This window comes from Gallus gallus, chromosome 2 (genome assembly GCF_016699485.2).
Source record: "Gallus gallus isolate bGalGal1 chromosome 2, bGalGal1.mat.broiler.GRCg7b, whole genome shotgun sequence".
NCBI lineage: Eukaryota > Metazoa > Chordata > Aves > Galliformes > Phasianidae > Gallus > Gallus gallus.
Genome location: NC_052533.1, coordinates 60732000 through 60747060, shown reverse-complemented (window position 1 = coordinate 60747060; position 15061 = coordinate 60732000). Strand labels below are relative to the sequence as shown.

The window sequence follows — 15061 nt, the reverse complement described above, 5'->3', positions numbered from 1 at the left end:
TTTGAACATGGCTTGTGGATGGAAAAAAAAAAAACATGCACTGCTAAATTGTCTCCTGGGGAATGAGGGCTCATATCTCTCCCTCTCATGCTGATACTGTAATTTCACACTTTCCTCTCTAGCAGTTGAGCTTCTCCTCGTTATATATGACATGCATGTTTTGTTTTCATTAGGGTTTTTCTAGTTTGAGGGGCCTGATGAAGAAGGGAAAGGAAGGGATGTCTCTCAAAAGGAAGTGGCTGCAGGAGGTGGAGGGCTCTCTTATGCCCCAAACAGACAGTGCCACTTTTGTGCCCCGTACCACTGCCCTCCCCCAGATGGTTCAGGGTTTTGCTAACACTGAAGCCTCCAGCGAGATCAGGACCATTACAACTGCTATCACAAAGCAATACGTACACGCATGGGGGAAGAGGCAGGTCTGGAAAGAAGAAAGTATCCACCTGTCAGAAATGCCCTCATTTGCCTTGTCGTCTTGATGAGACCTAAACAGAGAAGCTACTGCTGGTGAGCTAAGCTTTTGCTTAAACAAAAAACATCGGATGTGGTAATCATTGAATTGAAACTAAACTCGACTAGACGGGGGTCAGGTTCTCCACTGACTTATGATTTCCAGTGGTTAGGCACTAGTACATTGTATCTGAATAACGCCGTGTCCTGATAGTGGTTAATTGCCACCCAATTATCAAAACTTTCTGGGCTGATCATCATCTCAGACAAGCTCACACATTATTAATCTTGTCTTTCACCAGGAGAAGTGCAAGACTTGGAAGCCTTTGTGGGAGAGAAGACAGGAATGCCACTCGCTGCATTTCTCGGCTTAACTTGGCTGGCCGAATGCGTAACTTGCTGAAGAAAGGTGACAGTTACAGACAGGCTGTCTCTTTCCATGCCCACTGATGGGGTGAGCTCTCAGGCACTTGTATAATTGCTGCTAGCTGCTGGTGCTAAATTGTTGGCTTGAAGAGGATTGTGCAGTCTGCACCTGATAGCTGAGTACTGCCACAGAAACTTCAGTTTAATTGCTTATGGGACTGGACATACATACGAAAAGAATGGAGTTCAAATAATTTAGCCGTAAAGGAAATACTCTTGCATTAAAATAAGGTTATTATGTAGCAAAATTAAGCTACATATGTTTGAGTATAAGCATATATAGCTTAGGTTTTGAACACCTGAGGGATTCTTCCCCCTGGATGTCTATTACTGATGACAGTGCAGCATCAGAAGTGCCTAGCGGGTTCTCTGAGCACGACAAATAAGGATGGCTGTAAGTAACGGCCTCCAAAGCTGTGTTTCCTGAAATGCAGCCCACACACACTGCCACTGCAATCAAACCTCCTTTATATTAAACCCTCGTACTCTCCCGGTTCCTTTCCTTCTGCATTCCCACCTTCCTGCCCCTTGGCATTCGTTCACGCTGTGTGTTATGAAAGTTGTCTCTGAAGCTGGCCCAAGGAGTTGTGCACATTATTTACATCACAACAGAGCCTGGGGGCATCAGGCAGGTTGGGGGCCTGGTGTGCCAGCTTCTATTCAGCCTTTAAGCACAAAGCCTTAGTCTTAGTCTGACCCAAAGAGATTTCTATCTTGAATTTCAACAGGTAGATGGACACAGATGATTGTTTCGCTGATGCTTCAGACTGCACCATTCCAGTTGCTGTGAGTAGCAGTACTTAACAAAACATCCTCCTCTGTTGCAGAGATATCACACCAGACTGCCAAACTGAGATATCCGAAGTTCACCTCTATTCGGTGGTGCAGAAACCACAGCAATCAAACAGGGGCTTGTATCACAGACCAGGTAGATTTAAAGAGAACAAAAAGACTTCACGAATTCATTGTGAGTTGAATCTAATATTTGTATTCAAGACCTGTAAGATAAAACAGCCCCAGGAAGTCACTTAGAACTGACCAGATTTTCTAAGACTTTTCGTTGAAGAAAAACACCTTTAAACCATTTAAAGTCATGATAGAAAGTCAGCTTGCAAGTATCCAAAACACTGGAGACCATCATATGCTAATCTAAGCTTAACAAAACACATAGTATTACCAAGTGCAATTGTACAGTCCAGCTATTAGTAGCTTTACCTCTGGCTGTTCTCCATCCTGCTTTTGAGCTACATCCTCTCCTTTCATCTTATTCTACACCACATGAAACAGGTGAGCTGTTCCCTTTATATAGCTCAGGGCTCTGCTCACATGACTCTCAAAGCTTGGTATCTTCATTTAATCAGTTAAAAGCATCGAAATAATCAGAGATCTTTCATGAGCTCCATACCAGAATCTAATTCTGTTAAGCATTCAAAGCTTACCAAGTTCAAAAAATGAAGAAAAAATTAATTAATTTTTCCTAGGAACATCTACTTTGAAAACCTGCCTTGGGGGGTACACTTGTAGTTTACAGGAATATCTCTCACAAATCACCCGTGCTTTTTATTGTCAAGGCAACACTGTGGCTTCTGCATCCCATTTGTTCATGCATAGATAGTAACAGCATCCACTTTTTATCTGATTCCATTTGAATTATTATCTTGACTTAACTGCCACTGATTTTTTATACGAAAGAACAAGTGGTTTAGGGTTATCTTTCCTGGTAACAACTTTTGACAGCATAGAAATGGTGATACTTTCCCATAAGTCTGTATTTGGTACCTTAGCACTGGATGACAGTGCCAATAAGTTAAACTGAACAGAGCAGTGATTTTCAGTTTTGGGATCTCTGAAAGCGTGGGTGGGACTAGTGAATTATTTTAAGGGGTCTGTGAAAGGTAACTCAGATAAGGCGGACTCATGACAATAGGCTTAAATTTGCTTGAAGGGATCCTGAAGTGTCCTGGAAAATGCTGTGTGGTCTGCAGACTGGAAAAGATTAAAGCCCTGGGGCTATACATACTATCTGCTCTGATTTAGGAGCTTGCTGATCCGTGGTCATGCATGTTATCAGTTGTGCCATTCTTTTTCCAGCAGAAGATTAACCTCACATTCCCGCATACGGGTATCTCCCAGACCTCCTCCCACTGAGACCATCTATCTGACCTCCGAGAGCTCAGATACTGCCATGCTGGCATCCAACATTTCTGTTTCTTCCCATGCTTTTCTTCACGTCGTCAACTGACCTGAAAGCTGCTTGTGTGTGTGTGCATGTCATGACACATGGCAAGTTCCAGGATTAGACCTCTGAGAAGTTGCGACAGCACCTCACATGTGAGACAAATATTTCCTCAGTGTCTGTTGCTTTCCACCCTTTTCCTTCATTCCTCTGCATTCACTGTGGAGGCTGTCAGGGAGTGTGTTAGCTGATTTGTTTGCTAACTTGTTATAGGATTTGGCTGGAGAACTGTTGTGGGGAATTGTGTGGATATGAGTCCTCTCTGTTCTCCTAGCTCAGATTAGGAAATATGGCAAGATCACAGAAGAGTTGGCAAATTTCTTTGTTAAGAAGCAGACAGATTTCATATGGGTCATCACAGGAATTCCAACCTTAACGCTACCACCAACAACAATCTTACAAGAGCTGTGAACTATTTGGCAGAAAACTGGCAGTTTCATAACCAAAATCCAGTTTTGCAGGGAAGGCTCAACTTATGCCCTTTTTTTCTGATACTGTTTTGCTGTTGTGAGAAGCAATGCATATGGAAGTCCATTAGAGCCTAAGGCTATTGTTGATGTCGTCTTGACTCATTCTTGGCACTCCCTCATCTTCCTTCGATAGCTCAGCTGGTAGAGCGGAGGACTGTAGGCTGACTGTAGAAAGAAATCCTTAGGTCGCTGGTTCAATTCCGGCTCGAAGGAAAGGTTTTGGAGGCGGTCATCATTTTTTTTAATGATTTTTGTCTTTCACTTACTTCTGGAATTTACAGCTTGGCAAAACTGCCCTTTCCAGCCGTACTCCACTCTAGGCACCGTGAGAGAGTTGCTTTACTTCGTTCCTCTACCACTTTCAAGGATTTTGTTTCCTACTTTCTGATTCTTACAGCAATGGCACTTTGACCTTTGCCATGTCACTGCACATTGTATGGGATTCTCTTCTTCCGGGGCTCAACACCTTCTACAGACCCTTGTTAGCTAGAGCAGACCTGCAGCATGGAGCTGGCAGAGCCTCTTTTAGCTGAACTGAGTGTGAGAGACTAGAAGAGGTCCAGTTACTTTGCTTTGAGTGGTAGGGAATAAAAGAGATGGGGGAAAAATGTTTTCATGATGACAGGAACTCCACAATCCTTCAGGTCCAGGTATTTGTCTGTGACAGTCACTACATGCGGCTGTTATCAATAACCTCATGAGAGTTTTGTGAATATCACTGTGTGTGCTGTGTGAAGGTTTATCATTACTATGCAGGGCTCATTTCAATAAAGAGTTGTAAAGTTTATGTCTGTTTGTGAAGGAAATGGATAAAAAAGATGCGTATGAAGGAATACCATGGGCAAGGTTATTGAGGTGAGGTTGTATTCTAAGGACTCATACATGCAGAAGCCAAAATGAGAAACTTTGTGAGACTAAAGAACAAGGCCCTGAGAATCTGTAAAAGAAAATTTTATCACAGAAAACTGACTGACAGAACTCACTTTCACAAGACACAATCAACTCCTAGAGGTCTGTAAGAAGCTTTATTAAATATACGATTGGACATCTTCAGATATTTGCATTAGATGAGATGACATTAGGGATCGAAATTTGCTCATGCAAAGCTACTCATGCAAAGCATCTCCTCATGCAAAGCACAGTGCTAAGCCAAACAAAGACAGGAAACGGAGATGGCATCTTTGCTTACCTTTCATTGTATTTTAAATATACTTAGGATTTTTAATAAAAAACTATTTGCTAGAAGTTGGGTCAAATCCATCAAGGAACTGGTACTAAGCTAGAATGAATAATCAGGCGATGTAATTCCAGTATTTTATGTTTCATTTTAATTTTTTTTACTAATTAAAGTTGGATCAATGACCATTGATCATAGTAGAACATCAGATTTCTTTGTCCTTCCAAATTCAGCTGCATTAATTCCTCTTCAGCCTGCATAGCGATACACACTTATAACCTCATAACCATAATGAGTTTTCAGCATAGGGAGGCACAGGACATGAGGGAGGCAGGTTTGTCTCTCCGAACAGCACAACAGGCTCTTCAGGCCTTGTGGGACAGGCCAAACATTTATTGCTCCATAGGATGAGGTTGTGAAGGCAGACTGGGAAGGGAAGCAGCTTCCTTGCAGCCCTGCTAATGCTGCCAGGGAGGAGGCTGCACAGCAGCAGCATCTCAGGTGGGAATCTGGCAGTCCCAACAGACACGGAGGACGAGGAGAGGGGTATGAGCCTGAGTGACACCACAGGAGGAACTTGGGCGCACTTGCTCCTGAGCTGGGGCAGATTTCCTCCTCACAACGTGCCATTTATGGTCCTGGTGAGCAATAACACAAAGCAGGAGCCTTTCCAAATGAGTGAGTACTTGACTCATGCACTTAATTGCTGCAGTATGCGTGATGCTTTTGATTCAAAATCTGCCAATAATCATGAAAAGTAAATCCCTGTATGCCAAATTTTGTGCTCATATCAGAGAAGGGCTGATATGTTCCCTGAAATTGGGAAACAGAGGCGACTGGTGGAAGGACAGACTGTCTCATAGGTGTTTTGTTTATGAGCACATACTTGCTCACTGAATATTTCGCACTGGTTGCACAAGATGTGATTAAAATGAGTAGAGGGAGAAAAGTTTAATTAAAAGTATGTTCTCATCACAAGGCATGTTCTTCCTCTAGTTAAAAGAATGAGCTGTTATGGCATGGAGAATGCTGTCTGATGCAGTTAGCCTCTGTTATACCATGTTTGCTGTCATCCTGTTGCCACTACCAGAACTGCTCCTTGCTGACACAGTGATGATGCTGGAGACTGTTTCTTTTTCTGCAATCACATCCACACAAGATAATTTCATTTTTAAAAACATGCCATAAATGTGGCCATCAAGCCAGAAATATGGATTTAAATAGAGTTCTTCTGTTTTTTCTTGCGCATTCAAATTAAATTTCAGATAGCAAAGATAGGCATACTTAAAAATTATGCTGTCTTAGGAGCGTCAGCTTTCTTTTGCATCCTGAATAAGCTTCCTCCCACAGCCAGACTTCTTTGGTTCATCGGACATTGTGGTCCCCCTCCACCCCCTTTTTTTTTTGTCTGAGGAGTGGCATCCATAGACCAAATCTCTGAAACAAAGAGGTGACCACTGGGGACCCACTGAATTGCCAGTGGTAAGCTCCTGTTAGACAAGTGAATGTTTGTCATCAGTGGGATATTCCTTCCTTTTTTGAGAAAACTTTCTTCTTTCTGTCTCACCTCTTGTTCCCAGATAAACTTTGAACCTGTCCCCTAACTTAGAAACAGCACCCTGTGTGGTGAAGAAATTGAAGTACCTACAGCCAGCTTGAACATATGGCAAACTGTCTGTGCTTTCACTTCTCCTAGTTCTCATCTGTGCTTGCTTTGAATGACCTTGGATATCCAGAGCTTTGTTTTGATTTTCCAATACAAAAGAGTCCCAGCCTGGTTCCAGACACCTGATTTCACCTTGTTCCATCAAAGCCATATTGCCAGGAACTGTTCTTCTGACACAGCATGAAATGGCTGAGTAATGCAGGGCCTGCCTAAGGAAATGTGGTTAACCTTAAAGAAACCCTGTAGAAAAGCTGGGCAGTCTCCAGTGTTTGAGTGATGTGAGCTGCGTGTTCTGGCATCAGGTTTCAGCCCACAGATGCAGTGCTGTGGTGACAGGACCAAAGACCTAGGTTAGAATCACAGAATCATAGAATCATTAAGGTTGTAAAAGACCACCAAGACCATCCAGTCCAACCTCCAGTGCACCTCACCATAGCCACTAACCGTGTCCCTCACTGCCACATCTACACGCTTCTTGAACAACTCCAGGGACGGTGACTCCACCACCTCCCTGGGCAGCCCATTCCAATGTATCACTACTCTTTCTGAGAAGAAATTGTTCCTAATATTCAACCTGAACGTTCTACTGAAGCTCTGCCATTTTCTGCTGCCATCACTCTGTTGCAGACACCTGTTGTCTCTGGTCACGCAGTTCGGATGAAGCTCTTAGAGCAGGATCATATCTTTGCTAAGTTTTTCACAACGCCGAGGAAAACATGATCCTGGTTTCTGTATGGAGTAGTAATGCAAGTAAATGGTAACAACTGCTCAGTTCCCTTACAGCTCTAGAGATAGAATCATGGCAGTTAAAACAATATGTATTTGAGAAGAGCTTGAAAAGGCTTTAAAATGATGATGCTCCGGTGATGATTTTCTAGTTCATAGAAATTGCAAGCGGTTACAGATTGATCTGCTCTTACCACGAGGCAAAACTCCTTCAGTGAGTGTTTGGCTGAATTTACGAAAGGCATCTAAGCATGGCTGGAAACGACCCAAAGCAGATGCTGCTTTTTCTTGCAGCCATCAGGTCAGGTAGATTTACTCCAACTGAGCAACTGTTTGCACATTTCCTCAGGCCTATTTAGCCACCCTATACCAACCATTTTTTTTTTCATCCTATTGTAGTTATTACAATCAGGCCTTGATAAGGATTGCTTCCAGAGACATCCAATCAGTCCCATGTTATCATCTGGAAATGATTTGAGTCTGCAGGACAGATGAAAGCCATTTTGATAGCATTGATTAGTTCCTTATTTCAAGTTGTGCCATTTCACCATGCACTGTTTTAAAATTCTTGCCGCATTTATGAGGATACTTTTTTACGTTGTAAATAATGAAATGTATTTTGTTGTGTGAATCCAAATAAGCTTTGAAGCTCGTGGCTTTGTAATTTGAAAGTCATCTGGAGAGTGTATGCTCTCTTGCCTGCTTTAATCAATGCACGATAATCAATTATCATATCAAAGTGTTCAATTACTCCTTAGTGATGTGGTGCTGTAGCTGTTTGGCTTAATTTCCTAGAAGATTCTCAGCACTCTCACTGCAGCATTTAGGTTACTTAGCTGACTGCTCAGAGATATCTGCTGTGAAAATTAAGCTGGTGCTGTCTGAATACCAGCCTCCTCAGACAAAGCCTTCTTGGGTGTTTCTTCGACACCACAAAATCCTTCTTCCTTTCTGGTTTGTGAGTTTGATGTATAATGTTGCCAATTCCTGAGAGTCTGTCTGTCTTTCTGTCCTTAGGAGGGATGCTAAGAGTTCCGACTCCTTCTTTGTTAAAACCAGAGAGGTTTCAATGTTTCCTTTTCTTGCAATACCTTACCTTTCAATTATGGGAGGCCAGTGACAACTGATTCTTGGGTCACTATGTTTCTTGTTTATTTGAAGACCAAAGAAAAGAAAGGTGAACCAGTGAGGCATGATTGCTGCTTAAGTCCCCTAAGTCTTACAGAGGTCTGAGATCTGTATTTGTGAATTAAGGATCTCTCCTAAACTTGGAATAGAAGAAAATCTAATAATTTTGATGCCCATATATGGCTCTTGTGGGATCATTATATTTTGAATGCCTCCTGTCCCTGTGATGTGCAGAGGTAGCATTGTCCCTGTTTCACTTAACGTTCTAGTCCTTAAGGCTGTTGCTGTTGAGTAATATGTCCTAAAAGGCTGCAGTAGAGAAAGAAAAGTTGGCTGAGCCTTCATCAGGGACTCTAGCTGCTCTGTGTTCGGACCACTCTTCCTCACTTCTAGAGTTCTTCACTTTTGGTAAATCATGGACTCTCCACCCTCCAGGAAACCAGCAAATAGTTTTCCCATCAATTCAGTTTGTAGTGCTTTTGCAACCTAAATGATGTCCTCCTTGCCTATCCAGAATATCCTTGGTATCCAGAAAGATATCATACTAACGGTGAATAAAACTCTACAAAGTAGAGTAAAACAGTGAATGAAAAGATACTGCTCTATCAAATTTCAGTTTTCCAGCATCAACTCCATGCCAGGAGAGAAAACCAAGAGGTATGTGCTGGAAGAGAGAATTTCTGTTGTGGTCAAAAGGGGAAGGAGGTGAGCGGTGGCAATGGAGCAGGGCTGTAGGTACAGGAGCACATTGGCTGTGCATGTGAACACGCTGGTGCTCCATCCTCCATGAGGAATGAAAGAGCACATATTTCTAGAAAAGAGCGATGGAGAAACATGAAGCTATGTTTGAGCTGTGTCGTGTCAGCCTGGAAGAAGGGGAGAGTGAGGGGCTCTGCAGTGAGAAGATCTGTAAAAACATAGCAATTACCCTCATTTCAGCTTGCCTATTGAGAAATAATCAAACTTGTGATGAGTCTTTTGACCTGTCAGACCTTTTAACTGAACTACAGCTGAAGAGATTCACTGTAAAAAGCTGTATGCTGCTTCTTATTGTTGATTTTTAACCATGAGAGTTCCCCAGGGAAATAGTGTGTAGTAATAACATGTAATGGTCTTCTGATGAGCATCTGGTGTTGGAGTTTTTTCCTTTTAAATTGCATTAAAATTAAAACTGCAGTATTGCACTGAGTCCTCATTTCCTGTTAGGAGAGGAATTATGATGCTGTATTGATTGGCAAAGCTGTTTCTCATCCTGTGCAAGTGTGTTCAGTGGACAGAACTTCTCTCACAGACACAGACATGCCCTACCACCCTCCTCCGTTCTGAAAGTTTTTCCCTTTAAATTATTCATAACGAAACCACTGACCCTCAAAATTTAAAACAGAAGAAGGATGGTATAAAATGCTCTCATGTATGTCTTTGCATTAATTTATGTGCCATCACATTGAATAAAAGGAAATAGCAAGTTAAGCATGTTCAAGAAACCACACGATGAGTATAATTGATGCATTCAGCCTATAGAACATACATATAATAGTCCATTGTAGTTATGGGATTGGCCAGCCAATATTTTTGTCTTGGAGATCATTACTTAAGCAGACGACTCCTGACCCTTCTCTTTTAGTGCTTCAAGAAGTTTGCCAGAAAGTACCCTTTTGTGCCAGTCAGCCTTTAACATCTCCCTCTGAGCAGCCTCAATTTTTCATTTAACTTACTTCTGAACGTTAATCTGCTTTTTATCCCAAGGATCTTTATGAGAAATAAATTGGAGCCTTTTCAGAAATGCAACTGTGAAAGCTTCTTCCTTGCTAGTTAAAAGCTCATCACAATGTAGCAGAAACGTACCTGTCCTAAAATGGTGTATTTAACACAAATTAAAAAAAAAAAATAGAAAGGCAATGGAGCAGTGCTGAAGCAACACACTGTACGAGTCTGTATAGAAGCTGGCTTACCTGTGCAGCCCTTGGAAACTTCAGAAATACGATGCCTAGCAGCAGATAGGAGAACAAAGAGACTTAGTGTCAGAAAGACAAAGATCTACTTCAACATAACTCCACATTGGTCCACATACTCCAAGGTGGCTGGTGGGCAGAATAGAGGAGATTTACCACCTAAATGGCAAGTTCTGATTAAAGCTTGTGTTTTAAATAGGTGCTGACTCAGGGAAGGAGTCGTGCATAAACCAGGTGGTTCCTTTTTTTCTGGAAAAAAAAGCAAAAGGGATATTGATGGAGAGGATGTTTGAAAAGGAATGCCTGAGAACTGGCGAGAAAGGAAGGCCTCTGCAGGATGTGCTTGTAAGACTGAAGAATGAAACCGTAGAGGAAAGAAGATGTATTGCGTTAGAGCAGCTATAAAAAGGATTTTCTGTGTGTATGTACAGGCACTGTGCATTCACCCTGGTTAAAGGTTCCCCAAAGGGAATTTACAAATATTGGAGTTCCTTCATCTTCCTCCCCAGCTCATGTCCCTGCTCCAGTCCCTGGGAGCTCCTCAGGCACAGCTCTGTTGCTCAGCACTCCCTCCCGTGTGTTCTTTAGGACTGCAAATACTGCAGTTTTGTGGTAGCTGAATAAAGAGGTATTTTTCTCATCATCTTTATCCCTATAAGGGGCATGCGTGTAGACTTCAGGAGTGTGTATAAAGAAATCCCATATCCACCCATAAACACAATTTAAAAAGCTAATGTCACATCAAGTAATAAGGGATCACCCGTGATTTGGGAATGAGTATCACTTGGAGCCCTCTCCCCCACCCTAGTAATGGCTGCTGAGAAGCCCTCTGAAATATGGCTTCACTGAAGTCAAGGTGCCAACAGATTTCTTCCAATTTGCTTTCTTTCTGTTAGGACCTTTCCTTGCTCAGTGCACGTGATTATACCTATTTTATTAAAAACAAAACAAAACAAAACAAACAAACAAAAAAACACCCACACCCACACACCCAAGCAATGTTTGCCCTGTCTTTGATAGGCAAGACAGGCTTTGGCAAATAATTATTTCTAGTTCTTATTCCTAACGTACATGTGACTTATTATTTATAGAGACTCGCAATAAAAATGGGAATGATTTTCTTGACCCGCTAAGCTACAGCTTAAACCAATAAAAGAACAAAGGAAGAGGGTGTAAGAAGAGGACACAGGAGAGGGCTTTGTTTGAAGAGTCACAGTCACATGCAAAGCTAGTAGATGTATCCAGAAAAAGAGAGATAAAACACCCCCACATTAATAACTGGCTTTTTTTGCCAGCATTTTTCTTTCTAAAGGCTTTTCTCTCTGTGGACACAGATCTGTATTAAAGATGAAGTAGTTGCAGTCCACATTTTAGTCATCTCAGTAATGATGGCAACACCTCAGTTTCAAACTTGCCTCCTCCAAGGAAAGCAATCCTCTCCCTAGTATTTCCAAGGGAAAAATTAATTGGGTTCACTTCTTTGCGTTACGTCTGTACTTGCTCATTCACTCTTTGCTTCTCACTGCTTGACCTTTGTTGAGTTAGTCATGTAAAGCAACAAAATGCTGCTTTGAGTTCGTAAATCTTGGTCCTCCTATTTCCTGAGAACAGGTCCAGCTGAGAAAGTGAAGAAGAAACTTGTCAGGATGCCATTAAAAGCACTGTATATCAGAAACCCACTGGACAGAAAACCTTGCTCAAACACTGACTTTGTTTTTGCAAAGTGGGAAACGTTGCCCAAATTCATATAGTAAATATTTCTTTGTCTATCATGGGGAGCTTTCATGTAAGATCAGATTAGCTGGAAATCAGGACAAAGCATGAACTTTGCTCTCTCATTGCTACAAAAGCAATCGTCTGAGGGATTTTTCGAGGAACCCCCTCGGCTTTTCAACTAGGCAGAAGTGCATTGCAATTGATCTTAATACTGCATTCTTCAGAGATTAGAGAGAAAAGCTTTTAGGCTGATATTTAAAAATAAGGAAATGGCTTAGAAGGAGAGGGAGGGAGATGGGCAAAGGTTCAGAAGACGAGAGAAGCAGCAGAGGGAAAAGGTACAAATATGGGAAAAAGAGGGATGAAGATGAGAGCGGTGCTTACTTCAAACAGTGAAATCAGATCACAAGTGCAAGTTGAAAGAAACTCATGAAAGGTAACTGTAAAGAAGTATGAGACTGGTGCGAAAGGAGTTGGTTCTCTCACTTTTTCTTTCTTCACACAAATTCTAGTCCATAAAATGCCACTGTGCGCAGCATCAACAGGAAGACAAGACTCCGGGCAGTCATGGAGGCTCTGCAGTGTTGATATCCCTCTGAGTGATGAGGGCTTGGGAGGGCTCAAGGAAGTTTGGACATAAAGTGCATGAGTGTATGCATGGGTATGTACTGACTTTCACTCATGGCATTTTCCAAAGCCCAGCGCCACAACATTCCTTTGCAAGCTCTCCCAGCAGTAACCTGGTATGGCGATGTGTGATACCTCGTCTCCACCTTCATCATATGCCTGGAGGCTCTGCTTTGCACAAGCAGGACCTGGAGCCCATGGGTAAATACCTCCTGTGGTAGCAGAGTGCTTCAGCCAGCAAGGCTGCTGGTACCGTGCTTTTATGAACACTGATCTCACCTTGCATGTTGAAAGAAATAAACACATCAGCTGGTAAGTGAGCTGGGTCTCTTCCAAGGCACACTGGTGTGTGGTTCTGAACAACAACACTGAAACCATTTACAGGCTGGAGAGCCAGTAAGCACTTTTGCAGGGAACTGTGCCACAAGCTTCACCTTCAGAGTAATTCCTTATTCACCTCTTTTTCTCCAATTACACCATTTGAGCTTGAACGTGGCCTTCTGACACGGAGAATCTGGGTGAGCAGAGCCACATTAGTTGTAAAATCCCTAGCCAATCTCATTTTTTGGCATGAAGGTGGTTGTTACGGCATTGTTTTTATTATTCATCAAAAGGAAACTTTTCAAAGTAAATACATCAAATACCATGTGACATAAGCTCTTCCCAACCACTGCTTCCTCTCCCTTTTTCTTTTCCCCTACCTCTTTTATTTATTTATTTATTTTTAAATAAGCAACAGAGTTGTTACTCTAGAGTCAATTTCAGGTCATCTTTCATTTGCTCAAAATATATCCTTATTGGCAAGCTGTTTTCCCATTATTCAGGAACACACATATTGTTTTACTTACATCTGTGTGCTGTATTTTATGTTCTCATATAAATGTTATGCCTAGATTATCATAACTAGAGCAAACTGGTTTTAGGGTTTGTTGTTGTTGTTATTTTTAGTTCTCCCCTTCCTCCTCCATCTTCCTCCCCAATCTCCCCCCAGAAATCCCCACAAAAAAACAGCCAACCAACCAGGAGGACGGAGATGTTAATATAGCTATCTTTTGGTATTCCTAAAGTGACTCAACTTTTCACATTTCTCTCCAGTAATGTAGATCTCCCTGTGGGTTTCTCTAGTTTGGGGAATGATGATAGGTGAGGTTTGAGGCAGATTAATGGGTAAGCAGCATTGCTTCCATGCCATGAGGGGCAGTAAAGAAGGCAAGGCAGGAACAGATTCAAAAAATTCATTACCTGCCATGTAAAAAAGTAGATTTTCTTGTCTGTTTTGAATTGTTTCAAAGAGTAGCCCTGTTTGTAATGCCATGGGACATGGCAAACAGCAGATCTGCATTCACTTACCCATCTTGATTTTGGGAACTGACCAAATAGAAGCTAATATTTACACATTGAGGGCCCAGTGGGGGAAAGCACCTAAGTCCCATTGACTTCAGCACTTAAATATTTACCAAAGTGATCAACTTACTTGAGGTCTTGATGTGAAAGATTGTATTTGTAGCAACACATATGTATCATTATTATTAATCTTATTACTATTAATCCTTCCTATGCATGGCAACAGGCAGTGCACTACAGAGGTAAACAGCATGCAGAAGAGAGAGATTTTCTTCTGTTTGGATCACAAAAGACAAAGTGGAACTTTCCCTCTTGTTTTTAGGGTGTATGTGACAGTGGAAGACCACTGGAGGAAACTGCTGCTGAATTCCCTGCAGCCCTACTTTTTTTTATATACTTTTTTCTTTCTTCCCTATATAGTCTTATGCAGAAAGGCACAGCTTGTCCCTCTGTCCTGTTGAGAGTAAGACCACAGGCACATCTTAAGCTTATTCAGTTCATTAATACTCTATGCTTGTTAACTGAATGACTTGAAGGCACTCAGAGCACTGAGGGAAGTATCCTCCTGGAGATTTTTAAAAGAGGCTCTTCTGGATTTTTTGAAGTTGGAATATTCATATTTTGCATGGGCTCATTTCTTCTTAATAAATGTGTGCTAAATGCTAATGATGTGCTGCAAGCAGGTGTCTCATAGGAAGTATAACATTTAACAAGTGCCTGAAATTTAAGAACAGAGATGACACGTGAACATTTGGGTCATGTTAGGTGAATTGTTCAAAAAAAATGCTAGTCTCTTTTTCATTGTTTTAACTTATAAAGAAGAAAGTCCCTATAGAATAAATGTTTACTTGTTAAAACAAAGAGATAAACAAACAAACCTTTTATCAGTGTTGGTGGGAAGTATGCCTTACACTTCGCAAAGTTCACAAGGAACAGCAAGCGCTTGTGGTTGCAAGTGATATTCTGTTTATTTAATATTTTAGGGGAGGAATGATAAGAGCTTGTAGCTGAATGGATTCCCGGCAGCTTCCTGACTTGAACTTCAGGATGAACGTCAAGCGAAATGCCAGAGCGAACAAAGATGACCGGGACATGTTTTCATGACCCTTCTCTTCCCCAGACTAATTTAGCAATGCCCCTTTCCAC

At 41.7% G+C, this 15061-nt stretch overlaps 1 long non-coding RNA gene and 1 other non-coding gene across 3 annotated transcripts in view; both read left to right on the top strand.

Moving 5' to 3' along the window:
* The window catches only part of LOC112531757, a 54228-nt gene extending 47331 nt beyond the window's left edge, over positions 1-6897 (top strand). For both annotated transcript variants that reach the window (XR_005855783.2, XR_003073733.3), the window contains 2 exons: positions 750-901; positions 1701-6897. This is a non-coding gene — a long non-coding RNA (uncharacterized LOC112531757). The remainder of the gene's footprint in view (positions 1-749; positions 902-1700) is intronic.
* TRNAY-GUA lies at positions 3703-3792 on the top strand. Its single transcript is given in 2 exon segments — positions 3703-3739; positions 3757-3792. It is a non-coding gene; the product is annotated as a tRNA-Tyr (tRNA).
* Positions 6898-15061: the final 8164 nt, after the last annotated feature.